The following is a 12,506-nucleotide window of genomic DNA, read 5'->3' as shown; positions in this document are numbered from 1 at the left end:
AAAAAGCGGGCAGCGTTAAAATGTGTAGACGCCAGGCAGGGGCAGGCTCATGAATTAAGCTTGGAGGAAATACAGTATCGTTTTTCATTCCAGGTGAAAGGAGAAGAAAAGCTGAGGCACGCTTGTTAAGAGTTTGTGTAACCCCTATCCCGTAATTTCCAGATACTTTATCAACAAAACAAAACAAACCCTAACTTTTTACAGGTCAATCTCAGGGAAACAAAAAAAATTAACAGAGGTTTGGCCTTCTCCCAACTAAGCAAACATATTATTACCTCAGAGCCTAACCACCAACTGTATGGCTGAGAAAAGAATAAAACAAAAAAGAGGCACAGGAAGAAATTAAAAGGTTCTCTCCAAACAACTTATTTCAAAAGAAAATACTGTTTTTGAGATTTCACAGAATTACCCACCCCAAAGCAAACCAAAATGGGGCCATCCTCAAGGAAGGAAAAAGAAACAGAAATTAGACCACAATGCAGTTTTCCCATTTCTCTTTAAAAGTGGCACTAAATAAGACAATTACATACTTTGTCTTCACAGAAGGACAAGGCAATTTCCAGACGACCTACCAGAACCATGAAAACAGTGTCGCTGTCGGAGAAAACATTCATGGACACTCTGGAAGGTCACTGGGTTTTAAATATCCCTGTTCCATAGATCTAATTTACTAAAATCTAAATTTACAGACCACCAAAACTGGGGGAATAAAGAGGTAACTAGGTTTGTTACAAAGGATCCCTGCCTTACAAAAGAGTTTCTTAGAGGGCTCCTTCAAGACAAAACCACAGACTCATGCACTCACAAGCGGGTTCACAGGGGTTGGGGGAGGGGGACAATTCCATGGGGGTTTCATCTAATTTACACATTTCTGTTTGGTTGATTTTTTAAAGACTTTTGATGTTTTTTCAGTATAACAGGATACACAAAAAAGCTTACTTACTGTGACTTTTCAGGACTACCTATGTTTAAGAAGTTGACTAGTAATTTGGTGTTCACAATGCCTCAAATAATCTCACCATCTAGTCATGCCTCTCAAATACCTTGTTTCGCCAAACTAACTGCAAACACTCATAAACTTCAGACTACCACTTAGTCATACCAGGGCTGCTCTTAGTTCCTTCACTTTGTCATTCCCATGGGCCCGACTGTAAAGCTCCCTGAGAGTCCCCTGCCGCTTCCCCTCTTCTTCTTCCCTACAAAGCTGTTCCTTCCTTTAGCCAAGCATGTTTAACAGTTGGGGTACCCCAGAATGTTTGCATACACAGCACATAGTTAGATTCACCAGCCATTGTGTAGCTGGGACCTTTACTGAGGCTACAACTGTTCTTGCTAACTATAATCTCCCGCAGCATTCAAACCACTGGAACTCAAATGGAACACAATATTAAGAGAAAATTTTTAGGGGTGCCTGGGTGGCTCTTTTGGTTAAGTGTCATACTCTTGATTTTTGCTCCGGTCATAAATTCAGGGTCGTGAGATCGAGCCCAGAGTGGAGCTCTGCACCGAGGATGGAACCTGCTTAAGAGTCTCTCTCCCCCTTTGTCCCTCCCTCCAATCTAAAAAAAAAATTAAAAGAAAAAAAGAGAAAAGTTTTAAAAACAATTAAAAGCAGTGTTTGACTCTAACTCGGTCAGTCATGTTCCTCCCAGGCTTCCTTCCTACCTTTGTGTTTTGCTTTGAAAGACGACCTTCAAAGGCTGTACCAGCCCAAGAACTGATGTCCTGTAATGCTTTTTTGACTCTTGGGTTCCAACAAACTTCTGGAGGGACAGAGCAAACTGAATCCACACTAAAGGAGCGTTCGCCAGAGGCTGAGCTCTGTCTCCACAGGAACCACAGGAAGGATCTGGTTCCTCAGCACACTTGATTCCGGTGCTCTGAGATGAAGTGGTAAAAAACCAAAGTGAATGACTCCTTGATGTTCCAGTAAATGTCCTTATGTTGGCACATTCCATGACTCCAATGATTGACTTTCGCAGAAATAAAACATGGTAGAAAAGGGGGAACTCAGTGAAGGGTTTGTGCTGTTCCTCATTTTGAGTGGGGTGAATCTTAGCAACAGTGCCTAAAAACTGAAACCCTGAAACCCTGAAAATGCCAAATTCACATTGTTCCCCTTTTCTCCACCCCAGAGTACTCCTGACAGTAAGTGCTTACACACACTGGGCCAGCCACTACCTTAAGCACCTTGCGTGTTTTAACTCATTTAATGTTCACAATTACCCTTGGGATTCAGTCCCTCCCTAGCCCCGTTTCACAGGTGAAGAAGATGGAAAGTGAAGTCGGCTCTACTGTACTCTACTCGTAGAGTTTGGTTGTAAGCCCAGAATCAGCACACCGTCAGGATATGAGGTACCACGTGTGAAGTTTCAGAATGAAGACCAGAAAATTTTTTGCAGCAACATAAATGCTGACTTGAAGGTGCATGACCTGCTGCCTCTGAGGGGCGGAAGCCTCACCCAGGTAACTGTAGATAAGCTGAGGGGAGGCCAGATATTGAAAAAACCTCCCCCCAGGAAGGGCAGCAGGGAACTGTCATGGTGGCCCAGTGTGGATGTTGTTTGCCTACTTTATTCACCAGGCACGTAGTGCTCTCAGTTTCCCCTCTCACAGCCGCTGGGAGTAGCACAAATGGCTCTCACAGGAGTGAAGAGTTCCATGGTACCTCTGTGATGAGATACGCAAGCTCTTTCACAGTTTTAATTTGGGTTTGTTTTGCCTTTTCTAGCAAACATGGATTTTTAGCATTAAAGTTAACTACCGGATCTTGAAGGAAAGACATGGGCTTCCCTGTGTCCTCACAGAATACTTGGGGGCTCAGCTGGCAACTACCCCAAGGTCAGGCGGCTAAATAATAAGCATGCCATTCTAAGGCTGTTGATTCCCAGCTGGTGTGAATTAACTCCTTCCTCCCTCACCCTCTCAGATGGAAAACTCCAACGGCACAGGGTGCTCACAGAACACCCAGCAAGGACCCCAGCGTGGGCTTCTCAAGAGCTGTACGACTTTCAGCTGTCATTTCACTACTCTGTTTCCTCATCCATGAAATAAGGGCCTGCACTATACATCTCTGTAATTTGAAGTTGCAGAGACAAGTGGAGCCAGGGTAGAGGAAATAGGAATGAGGAAACTAATCAGGGTTTTTCCCACTTTCACTCCCTGACAAAACCACCACTGACATTGATTCAAACTTCGAATGACTTTCCCCATCTAACAAACCGAGTGCAGGAAACTTCCAGTTATTCAAGATCCAGTTAAAAAAAAAAAAAAAAAAGCTAAGCTAACTCAGTTTTCTTCTCGTATAGCACCTTACTTAAAAAAGAGAAATGACAAGCAACAAGCCCACATCTGCTATTTTCTTCAAAAATAAATTTCTAAAGAGTGAAAGCATCAGTTGTTTTCTAGGATACCACAGATTTGGCCTGACTCTCACATCTTCCATAGCCCTGTTCAACAAAATAAAAATTGTGCTTTTAATGACTCTGAGACCTTAGGGGGGGAAAGCCAGAGATAAAGCATAAATCATAGCAATAATGTAATATGGACAGTAAGATTTTAATGTTTAGAATATAGTTTGGGGGCACCTGGGTGGCTCAGTTGGTTAAGCATCCCACTCTTGGTTTGGCTCAGGTCACGATCTCAGGGTGGTGGGACTGAGCCCTGCCTCTGGCTGGGCACTGACACTGCTTGTCCCTCTCCCTCTGCTCCTCCCCCCATGCACTCTCTCTCTCCCAAATAAATAAATAAAAATCTTTTTTAAAAAAATGAATATAGTTTGACTTCTACTTCTTTTAAAATGGCCAGCTATTTTCAGACTTTCAGTTATCTTGTTCAACTTTACCTAATAAAGTTTATCTGCAAAAGAGCTATTTTGGAGGATAAAATGAACTACCAGAGGCGACAGCAATTTGGTTAGTTTTGTACATATATACCATTCTTCAGAAATTCGAAATTACTGTACATACGGATTTATCTAGAAGATTCCACTCATGTGCCACATCTATGCCCACATATGCCTTTCAGTTATTTATTCACTTTAAAAAGCTCCAAGTCGTTTCTATTGAGCAGGCAATCAAAAGCCTTTTAGAGGGGTGCCTGGCTGGTTCTGTTGGTAGAGCACGCAACTCTTGATCTTCCTGTCCTGAGTTCGAGACGGCCCAGGGGTAGAGTTTACTTTAAAAAACAAAACAAAACAAAAACCTTTAGGAACTGAGGAGCCTAAGTTTAGAGAGAGGTGCCGTTGCCTCCTTCTTGTGACCCCTGCGAAAGGAATGACAACTCTGAGAAAACCGACCAGCTAGCATCTCCACGCCCACCCCTTCGGGCGCCCGCGTGAACCCCGAGGGCAGGAGCGGGCAGGGGTTCGCGCTCGGCTGAAGAAGACCATCGCTGGGTTGCCTGGGGCCACCTTCTGGGTCTACCTTCCCGCGAGCGGGCGGCGACGCGCGGCCCCGAAGCCCGCCCCACCCGGGCGCCCGGACCCCGCAGGGCAGCCCGGGGTGCCGGCGCGCTGGGAAACCGGTCCCGGGCCTCTCCCCGAAGGTCTGGGGCCAGGGAGGCCCGCACGGCCCTACCCCACGTGTGTGTGAGTGCTCGTCCGCGGTGCAGTCGCTGCGGGGGCACAGGCGGGAGGGCGGCGTGCGGGAGCCGCGGAGGCCGGGACAGACGCGGGACGCGCGGGGCGCCGAGGCTGTTCTGCTAGAGTCCAGAAGTTCGCGGCTGGCCCGACCCTCCCACGCGGCCACCTCCGGCCCGCCCCGGCTCAGTGACGTGCGCGCACACACCCCTCGGGCGCACGGAGGCCTGCCCGGCGCCCCAGAAGTGCCCCCAGACCTCCCGAGTGCGCCGCGGCCTTCTCCCATCGGGACGCCCCCTTACCGCGGCCACAGGCCCCGGCCTCTCACCCGCCGGCGGCTCCAGACACCGGACACCGATACCGGACACCGGCCGCGCGCCCGGGCCGCGGCGGAGGGGGCCTGGGGAGGGCGCGCCCGGCCTGAGCCCAGGCGTCGCCGCGGGCCTCCCCCAACGCCCCTCAGCCCCGTACCTTCCGCGCTCCCGCCTCGATACCGCGCCCCCCCCCCAACACCCACCCAGTCTCCTTGGCCTCCCCTTTCTGGCCCTCCCTTACCCACCCAGGCACCTACCAGTGCAGGGCCCTGCGCGCGCTTCGGAGGTTGACCCAAGCAACGCCACGTCCACTTGGGCCGCCAGAAGCTGTCGGGGCAGGAAGGGAGGGCAAGGCCGAAGTGCCCGCGAGCGGCACAGACTGGCTGGACAAACACTCCGGCTGAGATGTTGGCAAACAGTGTCCCTCAGCCCCGGCCCGCCCGCGCCGCCCCACCCGCGGCCCACATGCCGGAGCGACTGACTGGGCGCTCACGGCCCCACCCGGGCACCTGGAGACGCTCCAGGGCCAGACGTCGGCGAGGCCCCGCGGCCTGCTGCATCCCGGGCCCGGCTGTCTGACCGCACACTGCCCCGAGCTCCCGGTAGTCTGGGCGGCAAGGCCACTGCCCTCCACCTGCAGTCTGCGAAGGCCTGTCGCGCCATCTCGGCACCTGCGGAACTTATTAATATCAGCAGGCCCGGCCCCTTCTCCACTTGAGAGCTCAAGGTTTCTTGCAAGGTGGAGCCTGCGGAGGCGGGGAGGCCCTTCTCAGTTACACTGACAGGCCCAGCAGCCAAGCGAGCTCACCTCTCGGGTCTCTGGAGCTTACTTTTTATTCCCCTTTTGTTGACATTAAGTAATTTATCAGACACTCAGGCACTTGTCAGTACAGCTGAAGCTTTGTAGGGCAGGATCAGGGAGGCAAAAGGCTGGAAAGATGGAGACTGAAAACAACAGAGACAGAGGGAAAAATAAAAAGGAAAGAAGGTAAAGGAATCTTATGAATTGCAGCAAGAACAGGTTGGGGTGGTGCATGAAGGGAGGAGCTCACTGAGTTTGGAAAGCTCCACAGAAGCAGAGTAGAAACATGGGAGGGCATTTTCTGTTGTGGAGGAATATTCAGAATGTGTGCAGAAAAACAGCCTGCTTTGGGGAACCCTCAGACTGCCCATGCTGGGGAGAAGTGTAATAAACAGTGAGCATTCAGTGGTCCTCTCCACAGTCTGCTTGATAAATTCAGGGGTCTGAGTTGCTTCCTTCAAAACTGAAACTGTCTTATTCTTAACCTCTCCAGACTGCAGAAGATACTCAAAGTTAAAAAGAGCCTTGGGGGCAGAGATGAGTCCTTGAGACCTAGCCATTTAGGGACCATTCTAGGGATCCTATCGGGAGAATTTCTTGTTTAGGTTCGGTTCCCACTGCTTATTAAATGAATGGCCTGCGGGGGCATTTGGCTGGCTTGTCAGTTGCCCCTGGGTAGCTGCTGTGACCTGCCGAAAATGAATCCTACCACTGCATGGATTGAGCAGTTGAAGAACTTATGAAGGGTGGTTCCTCAGCCAGTAAAATTTCCCTACGCCGCCGGTTGCAGCCAGTTACCTTCCCCCACACTCAAATTCCATTCGTATCCTGGTACGTCCCTCTTTATAGCAGTGCTCCCACTTTGCTACTAACCTCTCTTTACTTCAGTTTTCCCTTCTGGATAATAACAATGAAATTGTTGTGAGGATTAAATGAGATAATACATGTGAAGTGCTTAGAATAGTTCCTGGACGTGGTGGGTGTTCAAACACATTAGCTTATATTTTTTCACATCACATACTGTAATTTCAAGTTACAGCTTCACACTCAAACCTTGGATTTTGCTTTCTATGGTACTAGACTCCAAGTTAGCCTCAGTGATCCATCCCCACCTCCTCATATGTCACTTCTGAGATTAGGTTATAAAAGACCTGTAAACGCATGCCAGGCTGGGCCTCCAGCGCAGGTCTTAAGGCACTACTGTGGGACCACCAGCCTCAAACTTGCAACGCATGTTGGCTGGGTGACTGCTAAATGTCCTCCAGGTAGGCGGTGGGCAGAGCTGCTGACCCTGTGAGCAAAATGGGAAATGCTGAAGCAAGCAAGAAGATCTTTTTTCGAAAATGTGCTCTGTGCCACACAGTGGAAAAAAGTGGAAAACACAAGACTGGTCCAAATCTCTGGGGCGTTTTTGGGTGAAAAACAGGACAAACACCAGGATTTTCTTATTCCGATGTTAACAAAAACAAAGGTGTTGTCTGGGAAGAGGAAACTCTGATTTGAAGAACCCAAAGAAATATATCCCTGGTCTTTGCTGGTCTTAAAAAGAAGAGTGAAAGAGAAGATCTTATTCAGTATTTGAAATGGGCAACATCTTCATGAAATGGTCTTGCAACTTAAAAAATACTAGTTCTAAGTCAGAATTTTCTAATTTCAAATATTGCATGTTTAAAGAAGCCATATTTGGTCTTTCTTGATCAGCTTGTAGTAAGTTTAACATTTAAGAATAAAAGTTGGAATTAAAAAAATAATAAAATAATAATTTTAAAAAAGACCTTGTAGCTTGTCTTGGTTTGTGTGTGTGTGTGTCTCTCCCTCTTGGATCTTTCACTCTGAAGGAAGCCAACTGCTACGTCATGAGCAAACCTTTGGGGAGGAACTGAGGACTCCTGCCAAAAGCCACAGAATGAATTTGCAAGTGAATCCTCCAGCCCTAGTCAGGTCTTCGGATGACTGCTGCATTGGCTTATAGCTTCGGTGCAAATTCATGCAACCACCTGATTAAGCCACTCTCCAATTCTTGACCTACAACATCGAGGTAGTATGTGTGTTGTATTAAGCTACTAAGTTTGAGGAAATTTGTTACACGGCAACGGATAACTAATATACTACCTCATTGGTCTTGTTCCTAAGCCAGTTTTAGATAGCTTTTGTGTACAGAAAATTTCATGTGCTGGATAACTTATTTAATGCAGATCCAGCACCTCCCTCCAGAGCTAGGGGATATAATGTCTGTGAGGCCCAGGCAGTAAGCACACCGAGTGATTAGATCAAAGATGGGGTTACAGATCATGCTTTCAGGAGTTCGGCTCCAGGCTCTCCAGGTCAGAAATTTCTGAATACAGTTGCCAAATTCATCTTTTTTAAACATTAACTCTAATCCTTCATATTTGGTTCCTAAAAATTCTTTGATGTCACTCCTTGTCTCAAGTAAGACTAAACCTCTTGTCAACTTTCAAGGACCAGGACAACCGAGCATTAATGTACCTCACCCTTATCGTCTTCCGAATACAAACCCTGCATTCAGATGATCTGCAATTTCCAGGCTCTCAAACCTATACAGGCTACCTATTTTTCAAACACCAATCTTTAGGAATCCTTTCCTGTCTACCCTCTCCTCAGCCAGAAGCAATCCCTGCCTCTTCTATGTTGATAGCTCTTGTATCACAAGTTAGCATTTAATACCTCCAAGAACCAGGTAATGAACGCTGGATAAGTGCCAGGCCCTGTGGTGACACTGGGGCAGGGCAGTGAGCGACAGCCGGGGCTCCTGCTGCCATCCTCGGCATACATAGCTGTACGTTTTATGCCTTTTTGAAATCATAAACATCTTGATCACAAGGCGTAATCCTATGCAAGTTTGCATCTTATCCAACACCCAGGCACACAGTAGGTATTCAGTGCGTGTTAGTTGGATGTTAACAACCCAGGTGGATGCCGACTGCACACAAATACCATGATCACTCGCTCAGTGTGGAGCCCAGTATCTCTTCTTTTTTCTCTGCTTGTTTCCCTCCCATCCTCCTTGTCCTGTCCCCCTTTCCTGTATTTGTAAACATCTCCCTTCTCCTCCTCTTATTTCTGTAGTTCTTTTTCCGTCTTTACTTTGTCCCCCTTATCCTGTAGCACCTTCCTTTTTTTTCCTCTCTCCCATTTCCCGGTATTTGCTCTTTCAATTGGCATAATCTGAAGCAAAAAATATATTTTTCTCTCTTAATTACTTTTTTTTAAAAAAGATTTTGTTTATTTGACAGAGAGAGCACTCAAGCAGGGAGAAGGGCAGGCAGAGGCAGAGGGAGAAGGAGAAGCAGGCTGCCTGCTGAGCAGGGAGCCCAATGAAGGGCTCAATCCTAGGACCCCGGGATCATGACCTGAGCCGAAGGCAGACACTTAACCGACTGAGCCACCCAGGAGGCCCTCCCTTAATTTCAAAAGTAGACAATTAAAATGTTTCAGATTGCTCTAAAAAAACATCAGGTACCTCTGTTATTTACTCAAGAGGCCCTCGATTACTTTTACCCTTTCTTTGGACCAGTGCTCTTAATAGAAAACATTTCCCCCATCCTGTGACTTAGGACGCACTATGGGGAAGATTGTTCCTTCATGTGCTGGCAACACTCCCGATAGATGGGAGGTCTGGATGACCAGGCCTTGGCAGCGGACAGGCGCTGGGCATCTACTGCTGGCTGGCCACTGGCATGTCAGAGACATGCACCATGCGTGTCCCCAGCACATGGTTCAGGAGTGCCCCAATGCCCATCCAGGGCCAGTGTTCCAAGAGAAAAGCTAAATACCTATTTACTAGATGCTAATATTTAAAATTTGTCATTTATTTGTAGTAATGGATACCATGAAACAAATAACAGACATTAACTAGGGCATTCCTTTTAGAATGTTGTTCGAGAAAACTTCTACCCACAGGGCGCCTGGGTGGCACAGTGGTTAAGCGTCTGCCTTCGGCTCAGGGCGTGATTCCGGCGTTACGGGATCGAGCCCCACATCAGGCTCCTCCGTTATGAGCCTGCTTCTTCCTCTCCCATTCCCCCTGCTTGTGTTTCCTCTCTCGCTGGCTGTCTCTCTCTCTCTGTCACATAAATAAATAAAATCTTTAAAAAAAAAAAAGACGGTTCACTCTCTGTAAGTAAAGGTCAATTTATATTCTACAGAAATGAAAGTTACCTTCAGATATTTTCTTTGTAAAAATAAAATAGGATAAATACCAATAACATTTTTCCTGTAATATTTTATCATCAACATCAGAAACCCCAACCAAATTTTTTAAAAGATTTTTATTTATTTATTTGACAGAGAAAGAAAGAGAGAGAGAGCAAGTGCACAAGGGGAGTGGCAGGCAGAGGGAGAGGAAGAAGCCGCCGGGAGCCCAATGCAGGGATGTAGGACTCAATTCCAGGACCCTGGGATCATGACCTGAGCCAAAGGCAGATGCAGAATTGACTGAGCCACACAGGCCCCCCCACCAACCACATGTTTAATTCTTAAAGAAGTTATACACATGAAGGACATGTGAAGTAGATGTGAAAGAAAAAGACTGAAACATTTCAACTTTACTAAAAATTGACCAAATCTCAAAATAAATCTCTGTTGTCATCAATCATAAAAAATATTGTATTGAAGGTGTACTATGATTTCAGTGTTCTGCTAGCAGTTAGGTTTGATTTTGAGCTATTTTCATTTCTTTATGACTCTCTGTGGGCTTTTATTTTTTTACTCTCATAAATATCAAGATAAATGATTGGTCTTTACATTCATCTTTGAAATATTCTAATTTTAGTATTTTCCCTGAATTACCTTTATCAACGTGTTTCCTAAAAATCCATGCTCTGAGTTGCTGATAAGACATTCCGTGTTTCTTATATTTCTGTAATGCAGTGGTAAGCAGCCTGTGGCACAGAGGGACCACTGATCTGTGGCTTGTGGGTAGAATTGGGCAACTTCTACCCCAAGTAATATGGGACGTCTGTGAACAGCCTGTGCTAACCAGTGCTTTTTTTCTTTCTTTCTTTCTTTTCTTTTTTTTTTTTTTTTTTCGGGTCGAAGCTCTGAGAAAGGAGCAGAAACGAGCTGCTGCTAGCGTTGTAGCATTCTGTGGACCTTCCCAGGCAGCTCTGAGTAGGTCTCCTAATACTTAACAAAACCAAAGTCTCCTCTCCTCCTTGGACCAGATTCAGAATCAGGTTTTGATTTCCTAACATCTCTCTTCTTGCAATCTTTAAAAGTACACAAATTCATTTTAGTTTTATACAGGTTCACTGCCAGTGAGCATAGAAGTAGTCTCAAGCACATATGAAAATAACCTAGGGAGATTTACCATTTATCCTTTGACCCCTCTCCCAAGGGGTTCTTATGTGATTGGAATGGGATGGCACACAGACAGCAACATTTTTTTCAAAGCATCCCAGGAGAACTAAGGAACCACTAAATATATGGAAACAAGATTAATTGGTTATGGATTTTTGAAGGAGTAGGAATGGCAACCCCTAGACTTTACTAAAACAAACATGAAGCTAGATATCCATCTATTAGGTTCTGGTCTTAAAGTAAGTCCCACAGCCTTGTCTGGAAACGGACGGTCCACCAAACCCAGTTGAAATGCGACACAACAGGTGACAGTGTCTGGCTTCTTGTGGCTGCCTCGATATATCTAACTTTCACTTCTTTCCTTCCTTTCACTGCTTCCTGGTTATGAAACCCAGATGTTCCCTCTGGCCATCTAGCTGAGGAAAGCACTTCCCTCTCTAGACCAAAGACTCCCCACTCACCTGGCTCCAGGTGTTCTCAGTCACTTCCTAGTCTTTCCTGGAGGTAGCTCTAGTTCTGCCCCCTAGCAAGTCTTGCCCTCTCCACCGAACCATTTCCCTCCATTGTACTGTTTGCCTGAAGACTTTTCTCTAACTGGAAATTGGAGTTCATTCTACCCTTGGGTAAGGTGACACACTTTGCCTCTTCCTCTAAGGGTATGTTTAGATAAGAGCCAGCTTATGGCTACAGTGGTGAGTGCCATTGTTTAGTTTATGACAGAAAGTTGGGTTTTATTGGCATGTTAGTATTTTAATGACAAGGAAATTTGTACGGCATCTAGTGTAGGAGAAGGTTATGGCCAGTAAATGACAGATCATGCTATACGAATAGAGAAATGTGAAGGGGGGCAGACTTTCCCTTGTGGAGTCTATAACCACACTTGCCAACCCTCGCTAGGATTAAACACTACATTTTTTTAAAGTTCTCATTAAAAGACAATAAATCATACAATGTTTTGGGCTAGAAGGAATCTGGACGTTATCCGGACCCCATTCTGCCCCTGAAAGAAATGAGGCAAAAACAAGGTTAACAATCACAGAGCTAGCTAATTGTGGTATATCCAGAATTTTTAAAAAGTTTCTGACACATAGTCTTTACAGAGTTATTATACCATGTTAAATTAGCCGGCTCATTTGCCTTACTAAGTTCAGGAAAGTGTGAAGGGAACCATTACCTGTGTTTCTCTCCTAACATAAAGCACCTTTGTGATGAAGAGGCATACAGGAACTGCCCTAAGACTGTACCAGCTTGGGGCCCGCTACTGGTGTACAGGACCCGTCTCCAGTCTCTACTCACAGCCCCGGGCTCATAGTACAAGACCTGCAGATACCACATTAAACTTTCAAGGGAGGAAACCAAGCTGAGGCTGAGACCCTCTTAAGTATAATAAGTAAGTATTGATGAAACAACAAATCAATTCTGAGTGTTAGGTTCTGACAAAAGGAGGAAGCATAAGGAGAAGGAAGGGAAAAAATGAGAGGGAATAAAGGTA

The 12,506-nt window shown here is 46.2% G+C and overlaps 1 pseudogene; it reads left to right on the top strand.

The window, feature by feature from the left end:
* The first annotated feature begins 6,997 nt into the window (after nt 1-6,997).
* On the top strand, nt 6,998-7,297 carry LOC103677034 (annotated as a pseudogene).
* The last annotated feature ends 5,209 nt before the right edge of the window (nt 7,298-12,506 follow it).

Source organism: Ursus maritimus, unplaced genomic scaffold, assembly GCF_017311325.1.
Source record: "Ursus maritimus isolate PB19 unplaced genomic scaffold, ASM1731132v1 scaffold_28, whole genome shotgun sequence".
In the NCBI taxonomy this organism is placed as follows: Eukaryota; Metazoa; Chordata; class Mammalia; order Carnivora; family Ursidae; genus Ursus; species Ursus maritimus.
The sequence above is the reverse complement of the archived record's forward strand: the minus strand, read 5'-3'. Positions and strand labels throughout refer to the sequence as shown.